The sequence below is a fragment of the Carassius carassius genome, chromosome 43, assembly GCF_963082965.1.
Source record: "Carassius carassius chromosome 43, fCarCar2.1, whole genome shotgun sequence".
Taxonomy (NCBI): Eukaryota; Metazoa; Chordata; class Actinopteri; order Cypriniformes; family Cyprinidae; genus Carassius; species Carassius carassius.
Genome location: NC_081797.1, coordinates 15,831,972 through 15,852,446, shown reverse-complemented (window position 1 = coordinate 15,852,446; position 20,475 = coordinate 15,831,972). Strand labels below are relative to the sequence as shown.

At 36.2% G+C, this 20,475-nt stretch overlaps 1 protein-coding gene across 2 annotated transcripts in view; it reads right to left on the bottom strand.

The window, feature by feature from the left end:
- The window catches only part of tln2b (talin 2b), a 130,217-nt gene extending 118,146 nt beyond the window's left edge, over window positions 1-12,071 (bottom strand). For both annotated transcript variants that reach the window (XM_059536992.1, XM_059536993.1), the window contains exon 1: window positions 11,990-12,071. The gene's annotated coding sequence lies outside the window, so the exon portion shown is untranslated. The remainder of the gene's footprint in view (window positions 1-11,989) is intronic.
- Between the last annotated feature and the right edge of the window lie 8,404 nt (window positions 12,072-20,475).

The window sequence follows — 20,475 nt, the reverse complement described above, 5'->3', positions numbered from 1 at the left end:
TTTGTATGCCAATTTTAATTGTAATCTATATATTAGTTTGTATAGCAAAAAAAAAAAAAATATGTGCAGTGTAGGGCGGCTGTGTGATTCCTCGAAATCTTCATAAAATCACGATTTGAGCATGTGTGATTTCTAAATCGCTTTATAGCATGATTTTCCGCGGCCCCGACCTCCTCGGGTATGCTATCCAAACCAATCAAAATGCAGCATGCCTAAATGGAGCATGAGAACAGAACAGAAGTAACTCCAGGTTCACACACTCTGTCTGTGATGCATATTTTTTCCAAGCCCATGTTAACAGATTCACACTGCACACGGTAAAATATGCAAAAGATAAAAAAAGGTTAGCATAGAGAGAGTTGTGAGTGCACAGCACACAGTTTCAGCGAGAGGAGATACGTTTTAAATCCTTGTAAGTTACGCAGGATTTTTTTTTTTTTTTTTTTATGTCAAGACATTTTGTCACACCTTTACTTAGCGATTATTTTGACTTGTTTCTGTTCTAGACATGTTAAAATTTTTGACAACTTTTTGATAAAGCTCTAATTGGTTTTCTTTTGGAAATATGTTTCAAATTCAATGCATTTATGACTGTAAAACATGTCTGCGTGTGTCAAAATCGTGATTAAAATTGAAATCGCAAAATTGATCAAAGAAATCGTGATCGTTTTTTGTCCATATCGCACAGAGTGATAATCTCAGGAAATGATTGTGCTTTATTCAATGTAAAAAGTGTCAAATGTGAGTTTGAATATTTTGCATGATCTTTATATCCAAAGTAACAATACATATTTTACCTTATATCTTGAAAATTAATTACATTAAAACTGACCTCACTGCGAACCAACATCCATAACAAAGATGATATCACTCACTCACTAATTCAAGACTGTTCAGTCCATTCACAATTGAATTATCTATTTTCAGTGTCCACTTTTCTTTACTTCACACTTGCCATGTTTTTCATCTACACTGTTCTCATCTATTGTAGACACAATGTGAGTTAATGTCACTTTCTGATTCTGCATATGACTAGTGTTGAGCGATATGGTCATTTTTCAAATCGTCATATAGTCAGCCCGTGAGATCGACGATACACAATATTATCGAGCATGGGTGGAGCAAGAGAGAGACTCTTTGTTCTTGTCATAGCATAACTATTTGGTGTTTTAAACCACGCATGTGCACGAGAGAGAGCCTATGGAGTCACCAATAATCAAAAAAAATTACTTTCAAACATACTGACTGATTTAACTAACGTTAAATATAAAAATACTGTATTTAAAACAGCTAGTTCATACATAGTCGGACGCAACTGTCATATCGCACGTCCGCATCTGCGCAGAGAAGTTATCAGTCTAAATGTTCTGCAAAATCAGTCAACGGTGAAATTCAATAGCAGATTTCATTTAAAGTCCAACAGTTAAACACTAATATGGGGCATAAACGAACATTTAAATATAAAGTATTTAAAACAGGTAAGTTGATATATTTGTAGTATAGTTGAATTGAACTGATGCATCAGTCATACAGCGCTCCGGACCGCGCGCCTCATGATGAGCTCGACGCACCGCCACAGAAACAAGAATGAGATGCATTCTAACAAAACTGTGGCATTAAACTCAGTTAGTGAGGGCTCGTTTAATATATTGCACATACAGTATATAGGCCGTTTAGATTACTTGTTAAAGTGCAATGAAATACCTTATATCTGCAGACGTCTGTTTGTGGATGGAGACTTTGTAACGGCCAAAACTATGTATTTTGCATGCATCACATTATAGTGCAGTGTGCATGAAAATAATAACAAGGCGGCAGATTGAACTTATTATCCATAGTGGTTCTCACGTAGTCCCCCTACGTCATCACCACATAGTGTGTTTTATAAGTTAAGTGATCAGTCTTTAAGAAAAGGACTACGTGAGAACCATGCACTATGGATGATAAGTTCGCTCTGCCACCTTGTAAATTATTTTGTCTTTACTTTATTTGTGACACCAAGAAAGAGTTAATATCTCATGAATGAGAAGAGCGCGTTGCCGTATACCAGCCATTAAATGTGTGGGACACCAACTCGTCGTTTTCTATCGCTTTCATTTCATGGATTTAACGAATTATCCGAGTCAAAGCGTTACAACTTCACCGACTATATGCTCTAATCCTCCTGTGCGTGCGAGGTGTGTGCGTGAAATGCGGGCAGTGAAATTAAGTGAAATAGCTGGGCAGTTTAAAAGCCGAATTACAATAAGCAGCCTAATATAAATAAATATAATAGTTATTATTATTATAATCTAATACATTAATAGGAAAATGAGCCTAATATCGTCTTGATTATCGACAGAGAATTCTGCTTATGTCGATATCTCTGACGATCGTCGATACACGATAGTATCGTCTATCGGCACAACCCTACATATGACTTTTCATGCCACATTATTTTAAATTAGCTCTCTCTCCCGTGGCGCCTATTGAGGAACCCTGATTTACACCAAAAGCTAATTCATTTACATCCTGTGGGGTACACCGTTTGACAAACTGCACTCATTTTGGATTAATTGTGGGTATTTTGTCGTGGGTATTTTGTCTTGAGTCTTCACTGCTACACTGCAATAAAACAAATTAAGCATCAAGACCGGACATCCTTTTTTTCTCCTCACAATGACTAGCAACTCACATTCTTATCAACCTATCATTTCCTTCCAACCTACACCTAAATGAAAAAGGTAATAATAGGTTGAGACTTAGGTTAGAGTTAGTGTGGGATAGGGCTGATAAGAATCCACATCAAAGTCAAACTCGGCTACATAACCAAGTTTATCATTGCTAAAGAAACAGACTTCTTACCTGGTAACCAAGCGGCAACCTTCCGCTCCCTCTATTGAAACCAACAAGGAAGTGACTTAAACTGCAATTCATCAACTGGTCGCTGGAGGCTAGCCCCAAAAGGAAGTCAATCCCATAGACTCCCCATGTTAAAATGGCCAACTTTACATCAGAAAAAAATGTTTACAGACTGGTACAAAAAAATATTTTGGTCTATATAGCTAATTTTACCTTTACTGACAACTGTGAGGGGGATGATTTTTCTTTATAACTCATCCGTTTAAACTATATTAAGCCTTCTTAAGTTCTGCATAATTAAGGGCATGGCCACTTGAGTGACAGGTGGATTGGCACTGCTGTCAAGCTAGGTGGGCGTGGTTTCAGCAACCAGCTCCCGCCTTTATGCCCATTTCCGATTATCCGGAAGTGACGCTCGGTGACGCGCTGCTAAGATGGCGACGGGCGCCTCTGCCCACTTTTGGCTTCAAAAACGCTCTTCGGAAACCAATGGGTGACATAACGGACAATACATCCATGCTTTTATACAGTCTATGCTGGTAATGCTAGTCTTTCAGTAGTAGAAGGGGAAGGTTAGTCCGGGTATTTTAAGACATTCTGGGTCATCTAGCCCCTCCCTACAGCACTGAGACACATTGAGACAAGGAGGGACACAGACAAGTCCTTAAGGACTTCTACTGATGTAGCAAATAATAAGGCTCCAGCTAAACCAGGACAGAGTGAGAAAGCCTGATGATCCTAAACATGATGTAATTGATTGTTTGATCATTCAGACAGTCTTTTTGAACTAAAAAAGACTTTATTTGGGGTTGAAGTTTGTGATTTGCATGGAAAGGACGTACAACAATTTTGAGAGTGTGGAAAATACCTGCTCTAGTTCTGAATGCAAATGGCAATGGCACTTTGACCCAGAGATAAAAATAATTGTCAAATCTTCTCAAGACATTTCTCAAAAATTTCAGATTTTTCGGTCTTCTGATAAAACTGACACCATTGTGTGATAGTTGGCGGTCTTGAATGAGAAGGAGGTTATTATCATGGATGCAGCACATGAAGTGGACATAAGATAGGATTTTTGTGATTTCTCCAAACTGTTTCGGATCATTTTTCAACTAAGAGGCCATACCAGGCTGCAACAATCAAATAACATGGTAGCTTTTCCATTATCTTAGTCAAAGCAGTCTACCCAAGGGCGTAACTTTGGGTCTACCATTTGGGGAGTTTTAACTCGTGTCATATTTATTAATTAATTAATTTATTGTATAATTTTCTTGTGTAAAAGGTAACATGTTAATTTGCATAATTTAATTATGCAATCCCCCCCCCAAATGGGTGACTGTATTGGAGCTTACAGCAACTTAAGTTACAATTCAGTGACATTGGTTCTACACAGTCCCTGGCACCCTCTGGCTTTACCTCACAGGACACTGGACAACGAACATCTAGCCAGCCAACTCCAGTCAACATAACAAATCATCAGCTAACTCAGTGTTTCTCAAACTTTTCTGCCATTCCCCACTTCGGAGATAGGAAAGGGTTCCGAGCCCCACCTGTCCCCAATCATCCCAACAAAATGTTAATAAACTAGGCTTTAAGTTTAACTGTTAAAATGTATTTTATTAACATCACATTTTAAAAACTTAACATCAAATAACAGCATTAAAAACTTTCAAATAAAGAAAATGAAAGTGCAATTATATTATCACTTTGCATGAAATAAGACTCAAAAGTAGATTAAAAAATAATAATAATTGTGTTTGCATTTAGCCTCTGATAACATCAAAACAAGTGTGGACTAACGTTAACCTAGTTGTGCTTTGATTCATTTTGACAAAATCCATGCAAAAAGAACAACAAACAAACAAACAAAAATAAAAATAATCTCAAATTAAACCAGAGGTGGTAAATTCCTAATAATGTACGTATTTTTTTAGGTATTTTAATAAGATAGATACCTAAAATACGTTGCGCATACAGCTCAACTAATGCGATCATTATAAAGGTGTTTGAACAACAAAACACATCCACTTGCACATATTTGACAATCGGAACATCAGATATATCCTACTATAGCTAACACATTTGTGAAATCTTGAATAAAAAAAGGAAATAAAAGCAGATCATCAGTCATTCAGCACTATTGTGGCTGCGGTGTGACAAGCAATGAATGGCGAATCTCCATGGGAACCATAAAGCGATACTACGATCAATAACGGTCGCCTTGAAATACTTTTAAACTTGCGTGTGAAGAGGTTAAGTAACATCAAGGCTTACATTTAAATGTGTCTTTGTTTTGAGTGTATGGTCAATAAATAAAGGAATTAAAAAGATGGGCACAAAACCTGTTTGTCATGTCTCTATTCCCAACACTTTGAGAAACGCTGAGCTAAATTAACACGTCCGTTTGGTCAGGATTTTTCTTTTCTTTTTCTTTTTTTGGCTGGTGTCGACCAACAATGAAAAATCGTTGTCTGGCTGCCTTTCAGTGTCCTTTTCATCTTTCCGTCAGCTTTCTCCAACCATTCATCCCATCGACTGTGTAAAATAGTGAACAAACTTGGTACAGAAAGCGGGTTGGGTAATACCAGAGACTTTGGCAATACCAAATCGGTGCGGTGGGCGGGGGGTACATTACAGATTATTTAAAATATGATACTATCTTTCTTGCTGGCAAATGAAATTAATAAAGAAAATGAACAAAAGTATTAATTCTGAATATTTCATATCTATTTTAATCTGAATTATGTGATGATATTGGGGGGGTTATATTAGTTGGATCTGATTTTTGGGGGGGTCATGACCCCCGTAACCCCCGGTCAAATTACGCGCATGAGTCTACCTGTCCGAACCAGGTTGCCGAAACTTGCTGAAACATTAGCAGAATTTTGGATGCTGGTATCCCCATGAGGCTTCTTAACTAGTTTAACCAGCAATACTTTCTTGGTAATCTAGCTTCACGAGTCAACGAGCTTAACCAGTTAAGTTCTGCTAGTGAGCAGTGCATCTAAACTGATAACACCAGCACAAACCAGTCTGGACCAGAATGGAAATAGAGGGAAGATGGTCCACCAGGTCAAACTTGCCCCTGTTGATTTGAAGTCAATCACCCAAACTAACCCGGATGAACATTTTCCAATTAATAACCATAAATGCTAAAAGTGCTAAGTTAAAGCTAAAACAACAAAAATGAGTGAGAGTTGAGCAGGTTCAGTTTATTAGCACTACACTTGCTATGCTAGCTGACAGAAATGATGAATCCTTGTCTCTGGGAAAAAGCGAAAAAGAGGCTCTTCAGATGCTAAAAATACCCCACAATGTAGAACATCCACCACCAGCTCTCTCTTTCATTTTCCAATCTCCATTGAAATTCACCCTCAACCATATGGCAATTTTGCCTCTTTGAAGCTCATTGGATCTCACAAACTAATCAATGTGGTAACAGTCTGTGTTTTCAATGTCTGCCATGTTCACACTGGCCTCCAGCACTTCCAAACACACAGTAATATTGAGATCAACCCTTTCTGGAGCTGATCTCATCTTCAGAGGTTTCTGTGTGATTTAGTCCGATTTAAGATGATTACTTGTGACCTAGCTGAAAGTCTGTAGAGACATTATTCTCACTAACAAGAATTATGCTAACAAGTTCTTTTTAGTTTTTTTAATTTAATAATCAAAAGGATTGAGTTTTGACTTTGATATTATCTGCTACAAATCTGAATGAATAGGCAGGGCAACTATTATACTATAGTACACGCACAAACTATTTAGCTATCTAAACAGTGAAAGATCCTTTTAATTGATTTGTGCATCACATAATTAACATTCACCTTAGTCATTCTTTGACAGTTACGTCCACTTCACAGCACTTTTAAAATGACATCCATGCCAAAAGCAACTTCCTGCCCTTCAAAGTAAAACTTCCAGTTAATTAGCGTTAGGTTGTGATCCCAGGACATACTGTGGGAGAAGACTGAGTGAGAGCCCATGAGAGGATTCATTAAGACTAAGAATACATAATACATTCAAAATCCCTCCTTATCTTATTACAGAGACAGAAACGAGACATTGAGAACAAGTGTGAGAGAGGAAGAGAACATCTCATCTCCCCCCAAACAGCTGCATATGCTCATACACCCACCCGCTTGGGTTGCCATGGACACAGTGTGTGTGTGTATAGTGCTTAACCACGCCTCACAGGGTAAGAGACCCACTAACTCCAAAAAACACACTCCATCTCCCCAATAATCTCTCCATTAGAATTCACTCCCCAACAGCCTGGATTCAGTACTCAAACTGCTCTCTAGGGCTTAATGGCACACTACTGACTCTACGTCTAACCATTAAGTTAACATTTTGCTGGCGTTTATTTGGGCTATTTACTTAATCGGTAACAATCACTAGTTAACTGTTGTTAATTCTTGACAAAGTGTATGCTAATACAAATGTGCTAATTTTTGAGAATTACAAAACATCAGCAGGGTGGCAAATTAACACCCACCACTAGCCAAATAAAGGCATTTTTGCACAGTGGTGAGTCTTATCTACCAGACGCTGTGGTGTGGTGACCAGTTTTAAAACTGTCTGTGAATACAAAGAGAATTGTGGGATTGGACATGATCACTTCTGCTCAAACATCTTTTTAGCTTAATTATTATTGGGAGTAGCAATTTTAAATGTAAAAACTGAAAAGCATTATACAAATTTGAATAAAAACACATGACTGTTGTAAATTACACTTACACACAAATTTACATAAGTTGTAATTAGGGCTGTGCGATATGGACAAAAAAGACCCATCCCATCACGATTTTTTTATCAATTTTGCGATTTCGATTTTAATCACGATTTTGACACACAGACATGCTTTACAGTCATAAATGCATTCAGTATAAATTTGAAACATATTTCCAAAAGAAAACCATTGAGAGCTTTATCAAAAAGTTGTAACCTGTCTCTAGAACAGACTTGAGTCAAAATAATCACTAAGTAAAGATGTCAAACAAAATCTAGACATATGGAAAAAAAATATAATAAAAAATAAAATAAAACCCGTGTTAATGGAAGGTTTCTTATTTATTTTTTTTGCCATGCATTGTTCTTAAAGCTCACTGTAGCGGTGCCTCAGGTGTTTTATGTTTTGCCCAATATATTTATTGCCCAAAGTTCACACGTACCCCGTCTGCAGTGCGTACAGTAAGTTACGTGTACGCGGTTCAGAAGCAGCAACGAGAGCGCATTATTGTAACACGAAAGCACATTATACTAATGCACGAGCGCGAATCTATCCGCTCGAACGCAGATTTCCTTTGCTCTGTTAACAAAACCAGATGTGCATGCTCAGATCATAGACTGTATAAGGCTCAGATACACGCTGCCTTACAACGTGTCTCCTCTCGCTCAACCTGTGTCCTGTGCACCCACAACTCCCTCTGTGCTCATGCGCAAGATGTTAAATCTTTTTGCACCTTTCTATTTATAACTTTTTCTGTTCTCATCTTTTACCGCGTGCAGTGTGAACGTTCTGATCAGTTAACATGGGCTCGAAAACAAAAAGGCTACGCATCACAGACAGTGTGTGAACCTGGAGTAAGGCATATGCCCAGTCTGCTCTGTTCTCGCACTCCACTTTGGTACGCTGCATCCTGATTGGTTCAGATAACATACTGCGGGAGGTCGGGGCTGCGGAAAATCGTGCTATAAAGCGATTTAGAAATCGCGCATACTCAAATTGCGATTTTATTTCGATTTCAATTAATCGCACAGCCCTAGTTGTAATACTAATGTTTGTCTTAAATTCTTAACTTTCAAATGTTCAAGTTTCATTCAAAATTCAATTTAAAAATTTTTAAGGAGTTTAACCTGTTAGCCAGCACCCCGACGCGGACGTCCTCAATGCCCCTCAGCTCACACGTGTCAGTGTTTATGAATAGATTAAATGAAACGGGACTAATTTAATCTTGACAAACTATATATCACTATAAAGCTCTAAGCCTCGAACAGATGTCGTTCATCTCCAATCACTCCACCGGCCTCGCTCGTTCCCACGTCCCTCGGCCCCGGCCCACTCGTCACAGTAAGGGTTCACTGAACGACATCTCATGGAGCACGTTTAGTCCAATGAAGCAATAACGTTGTATTATGGATCATAATTCCTTTGTTTACATTTCAGTTCTTCAGCAACAGAACTGTTTGTGTCCGTTATGGAATAACTCGTGCTAAGAAACTGCTCTTGGTAGTAAAAAAACGGCATGGTTTTGCAGCGTACAGTCTCACAAACAGAATGAGACGATCCACCGGAAAAAAGAATGAATGAAAGATAGGCGAAAGACAGTATATTTGAATTCTGGCGCTCTCTCGTGACGGCTCGTGACGCGCTCTGACGCACCTGTCAGCTGATGGAGGCGGAACTTATAGCAATTGCCTTTTTCTTTGTTTGTTTTATTTTTCAACAGTTGAATGTGAATGTATCTGCATTATTACCATCTGTTTGAGTGCAAATCAGCGCAAATCAGCTCGCTATTACTGTATGATCATGGATATCAAAGTGATATATGAATATATGAATAGAGAGAGTGGATTATTTACTTTTATGGCACATTTGTGTTATTACCATTTGTATAAGTGGCCATCAGCACATCAGCACTTATTTGCATCGTAATTCATTGTTAATGCTGCATTTCTAGCAATCTAATGATTTTCTGTAATTGACAAAGTTAGATCTTTTTTTATTTTTCTTATTATTCTTACTCAAATTATTCTTATCGTATTTTTCTAGTGGTCAAATAAATCACTTATATGATGTCTGAGTTTCTGTCTAGTGTTTTATAATTGAAAAAACTATGCAGTGGTATGTTTACTGACTAAATAGTTTGTAGAAGCCTTCAATACTGTTGATAAATATTTTTTTATATTTTGGGGGGTGGGGGGTGTAGACAGTTTCATAAAAATATTAGCAGGAGTCTCATTTTTCATGATATCTTATTCAGATTTTAAATAGAAACTCATGAGACATGTGGCTTTTAACCCATTACTTTTCTAGATTGCTCCAGGACTGATTTCATGTATTTTTATATCAAATAAAAAAATATTTAAGGCACTTCAGTGTCTATAACTTTTAATATTTTTGAGCATTATCAAATCTGGTTGATAAAAAGTAAAGCCCAAAGGGTCTTCTATCCAAAGACACCAAAATTATGTTTGTAACACACTGAAGTAGGAAACTGAGGAAGTTAGGTAGAGCACTTTCAGCTGTGAGTCCCAAAAGTTTCTGTCCACAAAAACAGTGGAAATTATGCAAATGTCTAAATAAGGTGAACCTAGCGCACAAACTGCAATACTAAATTATGTTAAACTCACAGTATGCAGAGATTTTCTGTATTTACCATAAACCGAGCTGCTGAAAACACTGGATCTTGAGCTGCTCGTGTGTAAACAGTGCCACCCTTCATTCTGAAATGGACAAAGCAGCATACTCAGGGAAGCTTGAGTAAGTATGTAGTCCATTTAACTTGTTAAAAGTTTACAGTGTTCATTTTTCTCAGATTAAAGTCCACCCAAACTGACGGTTTGATGGTGAAGCAGACAGCCAGACCTCCCGTCTCAGTGGTGGACTGGGGTTCAGTGAATTCTGTGATGTGGACCGGACAGCTGGCATTATCAATTAACCTCACAGAAAGTTTTTCTACAACTGAACGCTGCAGACTTCTCGTCAGGCCGCTGTTGGAGGGAATGTCAGTCAGCGGGAGGATGGGGCAGCAGGTTTGATGATCTCCAGTAACCTTCCAGTGGCTTCCTCAAGAGCGAAATATAAAAAAACACTGCCAGGAATGTAATCAAATCAGGCAAAAACACTCGCCTGTTGTTCTGAGCTATTTCTGTCCTCTCTCCTTCCCACTCTCACTCATGAAAGAAAAAAAAGACTCAATTACTAGCACTCAAACCTTCTCTTTCCCTCCCTTGCTCCTCTCCTATCTATAGGTCCTGTCCGGACAGATATAGTATCGCAAATGTAAATGTAAATGTACCAGAGAACCTAAAGTATTCATGAATGTCAATAGAAAGTGACAGTTATGAAGGGAAAGCTTGTTGATAAAGGCAGAAAACTCATATTTGTCATCTTGTATACAGTGCTGGAGTGTGCAGAATGACCTATAGTCTCATGTAGCTGGACTTTGGAAGTTGTTTTCAGCTGTGGCCACATAATGAGTTGGAAGTTGGAAACTGTATGAATGATTGCTTGTTTGTGTGCTAGTCATTGTACTACATGAGGTACACAGAAGCTGTTTGGAAATAATTTCATTAAGAGACAATTAGAACAGAAATATTCTGAAGGGTTAAAAAAAAGAGGAGAAAAAAATGTTGTTACTTCATTTGCTAAATGTTGTTAAATTTTAGATATCACATACAATACACAATTTATTGCAATAAAAATCTAATAGGCCTACCTTAAGGACCCCAGAAACCTCAGAAAACAAAACCTTATAAACCTTATCAACTGCAAGCAAAATAAGTAGGCCTACTTCAAAAACCTCAAGGAACACAATTCAAGTACCTCAAAAACCTCATTTAAAAAGATCAACATCAAAAAAATAAATAAATAAATAAATAAAATTTGCAAGTACCTTAAAACCCTCAGAAAACAAAACTAAACTTCAACGAAAACCTCAGAAAATAAATTTGAAATATCTCCGAAGCCTCAGCAAATGTGCATAGTCATTTTAACCATTCAAAATGAATAATTTCACACTAATTTCAATGTTATAAAAATACACAGATATCTAGTTTACATGTCACTATGTCCTTCAAATGAAATTCAAAGATTTGATGCCAAATATGTGGCAAACAGAGGCAAATCCACTGATTATTCATGCTCAGAAGTGCTCATCTCTCAACCTGGTCAACACAACAAGAGGTGTACGGGTCAAATGACCCACTAGAATATACCTTTCAAAACAACTCTGTGATTTATGAGCTATGCAATTGGGGATTTTCACACATAAAATGTAAAAGGTTTTATTTTATATTAGGGCAAAACACTGTTTTGAATGACCACAGGTGGAGGTTTAGAGTTTCAGCAGAACTAAACGTTTCAACTGTTGGAGTCAGAAATCATGACGATGTGTCTGGAAAAAAACACTGAGAATGTTACCTCTCACGTTTCACTGTAACAGCTTCCAGACGAACCTAAAACAGGTTCACTTGCTGGCTCACAACATTCTGCACCTTCAAGGGAAATGAATCTCTAATTTTCAAAGACATGTTGCCAAAAAGAAGTAACACACATATCAAAAGTCTCAAGTCAGCTGATATCACAGTTGTACAAAAAAAAAAAAAAAAAAAAAAACACCACGGGGCGAAAGGATATTACAAGTTTATCAGCCTCCAACCCATTAGCAGCGAGCCACACGTGAAACGACCTTGGGCAACATAAATCCCACGCTGTCTGCCAAGGACAGTAAATCACAAGTCTGCAATCTTCCAATCAGTGAACCAGGGTCAGTGACAAATGACAGAGTCCATAATCAAGAAAACCAAAAAGCTTTTAAAAATCTAGTTTAAAACATATGCCAAGTTTTCAGAAAAGTATTCGCTGTATTCATGTTGGTTTGAAATGGTTTTGAGAAATATATATATGTATATATCATAATTTATATTTTATTATATTTAATAAAATATTCAATAAAATAATAAAATAAGGCTTATTTTCTAACACAGTAAAATATTTCAATCGATAATCTGTCTGTCTGTCTGTCTGGATAGAAAGAGGGATAGATGGATATAAATGAGCTCCAAATCATTGACTCTCCATCTAAACAGGAGTTAAGAGACAGAACGAAAGAGAGAAAGCTAGAAATGGGTTAAAATCCCTGCTGGCTGTAATGTCAAGAACAGCGAGCGAGACCTTGACAGTGAATGTGACGTAATGGAGTAGGGTCTTGAACGCGAAAGAACAAGAGATGTTTGGAAACATGATCACAGTTAAACAGGAGGAACAGCGAGAGGGACGCTTGGAGATTGAGTCAGGAGTCAGGACGGCTGACAAAGAGGCTGAAGCCGCTCAAGCGAGGAGTTTATGCGAGTTAGAGTGAAAAATGGTGCGGCTCAATGGGTCTGACAGGTTTAGATAAACTAGATGGTGTGTACTACGGTTTTCAATCGTATAAGTCCAGCTGAGAGGAGAGAAAAAGCTTGTGGCAGCCAAAGACTGAGTGTATTGTCTACACCGTGACTTTGTGTATTTCACGGCTCCAGGAATGAAAAATACAGTGAGTGCTGCTGATCAAAGCCAGTAGAGTGAGAAGTGACTGGGGTTACATGCTGCTGGATGTACATTTGCACCGGACAGCCACTGTTGCCATGACAGCACCCCTACCTGTCCATATACATGCTGCATATAGAGCACAGATGTGTCATCTTTATCTGAAAGAACATCTCCACTCACTTACACGATGTCACAACATCTACGCACTCGCAAACACAGATTTCCACCATTTTTCACACTTTAATTCTGTGACAAAAACCCTAGATCATAGGATGTTTCTAGTGAGCACACAATTTGTTGGGCCCAATGAAAAACTAAATATTTCCTCATATTTTTCCAATTGAAGTTTTACATTTTTTGTTCTTTCTGGATCACCCCCCAACAATTTATTAAACATTTTAAAAATAAGTGTAATTTTTAGGTTTATTTTTTAAATTCAATCTTTAAATATATATTTTTCTTAAATTAAACCTAAAAAGTTCAACAACAACATTAAAATGAAATAAAATAATATTTATTATAATAAATATTTATTATAATAAATATTTTATATATATATATATATATATATATATATATATATATATATATATATATATATATATTTATATATATATTATAAGAATTTTTCTCAAATTTGTAAATTTTTCCATTTATTTATTTTTGCTATTTATTTATTTGGGTTTAACTTTTCTTAATTACATTTGAATGGTTTAATTAAATTGAAACAAATTAAAAAAAGATGTCTAATCTTGCTTAAACGATGTCTAATGCAATAATAAGGCCCTCTGAAAATGCTGTAAATCAAATAAAATAAAACAATTCTTAGCAAAACAAAAGCGCTGCATTACAGTCTCGACTGATGCAGTTAAACATGCAAGGAAGTGTTTAACAACATTTTATGATTATTATTACTATAGCATTGTTATTACTTTGAGAAGCGCTCTCTACTGTACAACAATAATATATTTATGTCATTCATTCATTTAGATTGCAGAATATACAGACTTCATATCTAAAAAGCCTTTTTTGCGGTTTAATATTCCACACACACATTTTTAATATTTCAACATGACATTCTTCATCATAAAGTAAATTCTAAGTGGATTCAGTGATTCTGTCAGTGAAATCACAGGGCTCTACTACTGAGGCACATATTGATAAAATGTTGTAATACTTCAAAAGATATTTAGCAAGTTGCAATGCATATATTATATATGTGTGGCGAGTGGGGCGGGGCCGAGAGACGTGGGAACAGGAGCGAGGCCGGTGGAGTGATTTGAAATGAGCGACACCTGCTCGACCCACCGGTCTCGAGTCCCACGGCGGAGATGGAGGGATATAAAACAGGAGCGACGACAGTGAAGGACGAGAGAGGACCATGCCTGGATTTATTTTGTGTTTTGATTTTTTTTGTGCCTGGTAGTCGTCCGTGAGGGGCTGCCGCGCTGTTTTGTGTTTATTTGATTATTAAAGTTTGATTTGATTGTCCGCTGGTTCCCGCCTCCTTCCCGATAATTATGAAGTTTGTACAGCATTACAATATGCCTCTTGACACTGACGTAAAACAAAAAAAGATGTCTTTACATGGTATACACTTGTCTTAACTAACGCTTCTCTTCCGCCTGAGGTGTTCTCCACACTAACCTCCCTACAGAGTGCTGCTGTGGAGAGTCTGCTGAGGAGGTGAAGAGACCAGCTGGAATGAGTCTGATCACATCAGACTGCTTGTAAAAAAACTGAAAAAGCAATGGGAGAAAGCCATCTGTCAGCTAGCAGCATTGAAGATCGCCAGAACTGTACAAAAGGCTCAATGGAGAGATGCTTTTGTCTTTATCACTTTTTATTTTTTATCTATTTGTATATCACAAAGACCTTATTTAGAGCAAAACAGATTACTTTGATAAAATGCATATTTATACCAGTTGTCACTCAATATCTAGAGGTACTGTATGCAAATTGACATCAAGCCTTCACTAAAATGTGCCACTTCCAGCAAATTCAAGCTAAAATGTAGTTTTTATCCGTTTACCTGTTCACTACACCTGTAAACAAGTTGAAACTTCCCTCTCCATGTTGCCAGGGCCTGAAGAAGAGAAAAACAGAGCAAGCCTCTCAGTGAGCTGTTAGATAAAGCACCCAAGCAAGACTGGCTTTCCCTCCACTCTCAATTAGCCTGGCAGTGTCTGACTGTATGGTAGGGCTGGACGATTAATCTGAAAATAATCAAAACCGAAATTCATAACCTCTAACCGACATAATTTTCCCATGTCGGTTATTTCGGTTTTTTAATCCTGTTAACACTTCACCCTTAAAAGCATACTAGCGCGGACTCTGCTCTCCAGTCAGTGGCATAAAAGCAAAGTGGTGTGAGCGGTGAGCCTTGCGTCTCCCAGTTTGTGTCCATTCTCGGACTGTTCTGTGTATTTTAACTGTAGAAAAAGTTGTTCCGAGCCGAAACTACGATACAGAAAACTAACGTTACATCAGTATATCATCATAAACACAGCCGTTTTTGTCTTACGTGAACATAAACAGATGAGAAAGAAAACACACATGTGCAGTATTTTTGCTTAAAGAGACAACAGCCTAATAAACACGCTGTCTGTCATTAATGTTAATCAAAGAACAAAAGAAAATCATTCACTGATCTTGACTGAATATATTTAATAACTTTACTTGATTAATCTTTATTTTATTTATAAAACGAAAACTATGCAGTGTTTTTAAAGTTTTAATTACAGTTTCTGTACCTGAAATTTAGTTTAGTTGTATTTATTTATGATATTACTTATTGATTTGTTTGTTTCTTTCTTATTACTGACCTATCTTATTACTTGTCTTTAACACTTTAATATTTAAACTTAACTGGTGACGCTAGATGACTAGCATGGTCTTTCTAGTGGAGCTGTTTAATAATAGCAGTCTTGCTGGTGAAGTCAGGTGAGAAGTAGAACTACATGATCTGGATGACAAACACAATGCACACATTTTTTTCCATAAAATATAACTGCCAAAAAAATATCTTATCACTACTGCTTGGATATCCAGGCAAAAAGAACAAAAATCATGAAATCCCAGTGAAACAGCATTTTACATGTTATTGTTGTTATTATCACTTTATAAATGTAATTACTAATAATTTATTATATTTATCTGCTATTTACTTATTAATGTACTACTACTATTATTAATGACAATGCAAATATTGTTACCTGAATAATAATAAAGTATCATCAAATTAATACATTGTTATTAATAGATTTATGATTCATTTATGATAGAACTTAATAAATTAAGGACATTTTTATTATTTTTTAAAACGGCATGGTTATAAATGACTATTATTGTCACAATTTTAAATCCCTTTTAATTAAAAAACATATCTATCATGGAATTATTGTAATTAGTTTGCATAATAATAATAATAAATTTGAATATAATACACTATTTTAAAAGGTGACAAATAGAATAGATAGATAATATTAAATTAGAAATATATTAATTTTAAATAGTGGTATTGACTAATGTATTGTTATAAATTACTATTATAATCATCATATGTAGTAACATTATTAAATCATTAATATTAATTATTTCAATAATAATTTAAGAATAAATAGATTTACTTTCAAAAAATTTAATGCAAATTGTCATTGCTTTTAATAATAACAATACTATTAATAATATTTTAGAACACATTTTAATATAGTAAATTATTGAAAGTCAATAAACAAAATAACTACAAAAATAAATAATGTATTATTATAAATTACTTATGTATTATACTATCTATTATATAGTTATCTATTATGCAAATTGTTGTTTGTTAGTTTGCATAATAATAATAATAATAATAATAATGCTATTGGGGATAACTGATGTTCTTGTGAAACTTGCATGTATTTGTAAACCAGATCACAAGACTAATAGTATGACTCAATAATTACAGTAGAGCAAGAGCAGACCGGTCACATTACAGAACAGTCTGACCAGCCTTGAAGTCCTGGTGAAGCAAGATTAAACACAAAGGTGTTCTCACAGTCATGCGTTCCCTGTTCCCTGAAACTAATAGCTCGGGTTCAGCGGGTCACAGTGAATGTATTCTGAACACACTCCTGCTCTGCTCTCGCGCTCAAACGCCCATCTCTGCTCTGAAACAAAGTCATGTCTGGAAGGACATCAGGATATGATGCCAAAACTGTGACTGAAATGCCCACAACACCCAAGAGCTTTCCGCGGTGCTTAAAGCGCAAGATGGACAGGAGGAGGCTGGGAGCAGCTAAAGGATTAGTGCTTTAACACATGAAGAGGGATGCCACGCTACGGATTTTTTTCATGCTCCACATCCGCGGGTTTCCATGGCAACCCGAGTTTGGGCCATTCCCGAGGCCGGTGGCTGTTGTTGAGCCCCAGTCACAGTGCACCAGGCCTCTTTCCCAGCTGCGGGCCTCCACAGGAGCAACAAAAGATCACCGCTTATCATTAGGGACCTTTGGAAGGAGTCCGAGCGACTGACTGGGACAGTCAATGCTAATCCTCACTGAAGCAGTGCTCAGGTCTGAACACCTGCACCTGGAGATTAAAGTCTCACTGCCTTTTTCCAGGTTATTCATATGGATAATGGAGAAGGGACAGGACATGATGGACAAAAACGAAAGGCAAAGGAGGTCAAAGGCTGGTCAGAGGTGAACTTTACCTCTTTATGGCTATACAATGTACACATCCATTTATTCTTCTTAAGAAAATATTGCCCAGAACACTTTGGACTGCAGGACTGCTTTGCAAGTTGTGATGTTGTGGAAGTAAGTCCATAGCATACTGGCTCATTTCTTATGTACACATATACTTTACCTTTGTATGCTAAGTGCATATTTTTTGTTAGAGATCAACTGATATAATGTTCTTGTAACCTAACAATTATTGCTTTTCAAATGTCGATATACAAAACTAAACGATATACAATCTACTTTAAAACGATTTTAACATTTATAAATCACTGATGTTTTTTGACAAATAAAATATAATTTTTTAAAATATTTTAATTAGTGCTGTCAGGAGAATAATCGTGATTAACCACATCCAGAATAAAAGTTTTTGTTTGCATTATATGTGTGTTTTCTGTGTATATTTATTATGTATATATAAATACACACACGCATGTATAAATATGTCATTTTCATATATTAAATATATTTATAATATAAATTATATGAATATAGATAGCCTATAGACATGTAAATATTTTCAAAATGTATACTGTATGTGTGTGTATTTATATATACATAAATATACACAGAACACACAATTTATGCAAACAAAAACTTTTATTTTGGATGTGATTATTCACGATTAATCGATTGACATCACTAATTTTAATACTACTACTACTTATAATAGTCTGTTTTATTTTTTATGTTTTTTATTATTAAAATTCATTACATAAGAAAAATGCACTGAATATTTGACTGAAATGCTAATTATTACTACCACATTGTCATTAATTTTAAGCAATGAATGATAAGAATTATTATTATAAAATAAGAGTTATAATGTTGTTATTGATAATATATTTTGTATCACAAATGTATTATTTTTTATTGTTATTACTGATTGTATTTTGGAACTAAATGCATTATAAATTATTTTTATTGATTAAAAGTACATAATTTAGAAAAATATATTATTGTGTATCATTGATAAAAACAACAATATTAATAATGCATTGTAAGACAATAGATTGTTAGAATGCAAATGTATAATCAAAAAAGGTGTATTTTGTATTACAATGTATTATTATTAGTAGTAGTTATGGGTGGGCGATATGGAAAAAATACCACATTTTTTTTTTTTTTAGAAATAGCATGATTTACGATTTTAATCACAATTCTTTGTCATGTTGGTTTTACTATTTTGCAAGTTGTCTGAGCATTACAGCGAAACTAATTTCCCTATTGTAAAGACAAAGCCTTTCGAGGTAACAAAAAAATGAATGGCAGATATTAATAGGGCTGTGTACCAATTCAGATAATCTAAAAACATTGCGAGCGTCGTCTGCGCTTCAGTATGTGTGTACGTTTGAAAACAAAACCACCATTCATTCATTGATTGCGGAAATAATGGCGCCTTATGCGTGATCTCAAAAGCTTCCGCAGATTTATAGTATTCCTATAGCATTTCACCGGAGCGTTGCAAATAATGCATATGGCTTTGTTCTTGGTTCTCATAAACAGTATCTCCGAAATGAAAAGCATTGAATGAATGACAGGCTTTCCTTTGGAACATCGCGCAAGGTAAATAAGAGGGTGATATCTAGTCGAGAAGAGCAATGATAAGATTCTCGTTAATCAGATCTCGTTTTAAATGTGTGCTGAAATAATTACCGGAAAAGATCGATTCGCGGCTTTTGAGAATCAATATCGAATTGACGTCATTTTAAAAAAACGATTAATTGGAAAATCTTTAGGGTGATCTTTCCCTGTAATGACAGTAGGCTGCATGTTTAATAGAGCTACTGTCCTTTTAAGGCCTGCATGCATCTAAAATACAGGCATGTATACGTTTTTCTCTCAACTGTTTACTTTCATTTTAGACATAACCAGTCTATGGCTGCATCCGAAAACTGAAAAATGCTGCCTTCGGAGGATGCATTCCAAGGTTGGAAGGCATCAAGGTACGTCTGAATTCAATGTTAGCTTCATTTTCTGTCTTCTGAGATGACTTCATCTGGCCGGTTTTTGAAGGCAGCATAGATGCATCCTTCAATGCCTTTGATATCCCACAATCCTGTGCATTCCATTCTGTGACAGTTAAGCCAAAAAATAAAGATGGTGCCTGAAAGATGCAGTCAGGGGTAAGTTTTTGTGTAAATGTATGTTTTTGATCAACGTTTTCCACTTTTTATGTAATTTCTAGCGAGAAATTTACATTGCAGTAATGAAATATCACCAAATCTCTCTATGTTTTGCTGTAGATCATTAAATCATAACTCGGCCTCAGAAGCCTGTCCAAAATCAGTTTCATTAGGTGCCTTCGTGCAAAAACGCTGCCTGCAAAGTCATTGCCTGATAGGGCAGTGAGGCAGCAAGTCACCTGCCTACGTTTTCGTATGCAGCCTACATGTAAACCTAGTGTGTTTTGACAGTATTAGTGCAAAAGATTACTTAGTTCAATAATCAGGGGTTGTTGGACAGGCTTCGGGTGTATGCGGCGTTCAGAAAAAGCACAGGTCAGACTAGCGCGTGAATGAAACATTTAAAAGCACATGAGAAAGTAACTCTACCACTGAGTTAACACTGCTGAGAATGCATGTGGTGTTGTTCAGTATATGACGGAGGCGCCAGAACTGCAGCTGATGGAATGTGCGCTGTAGC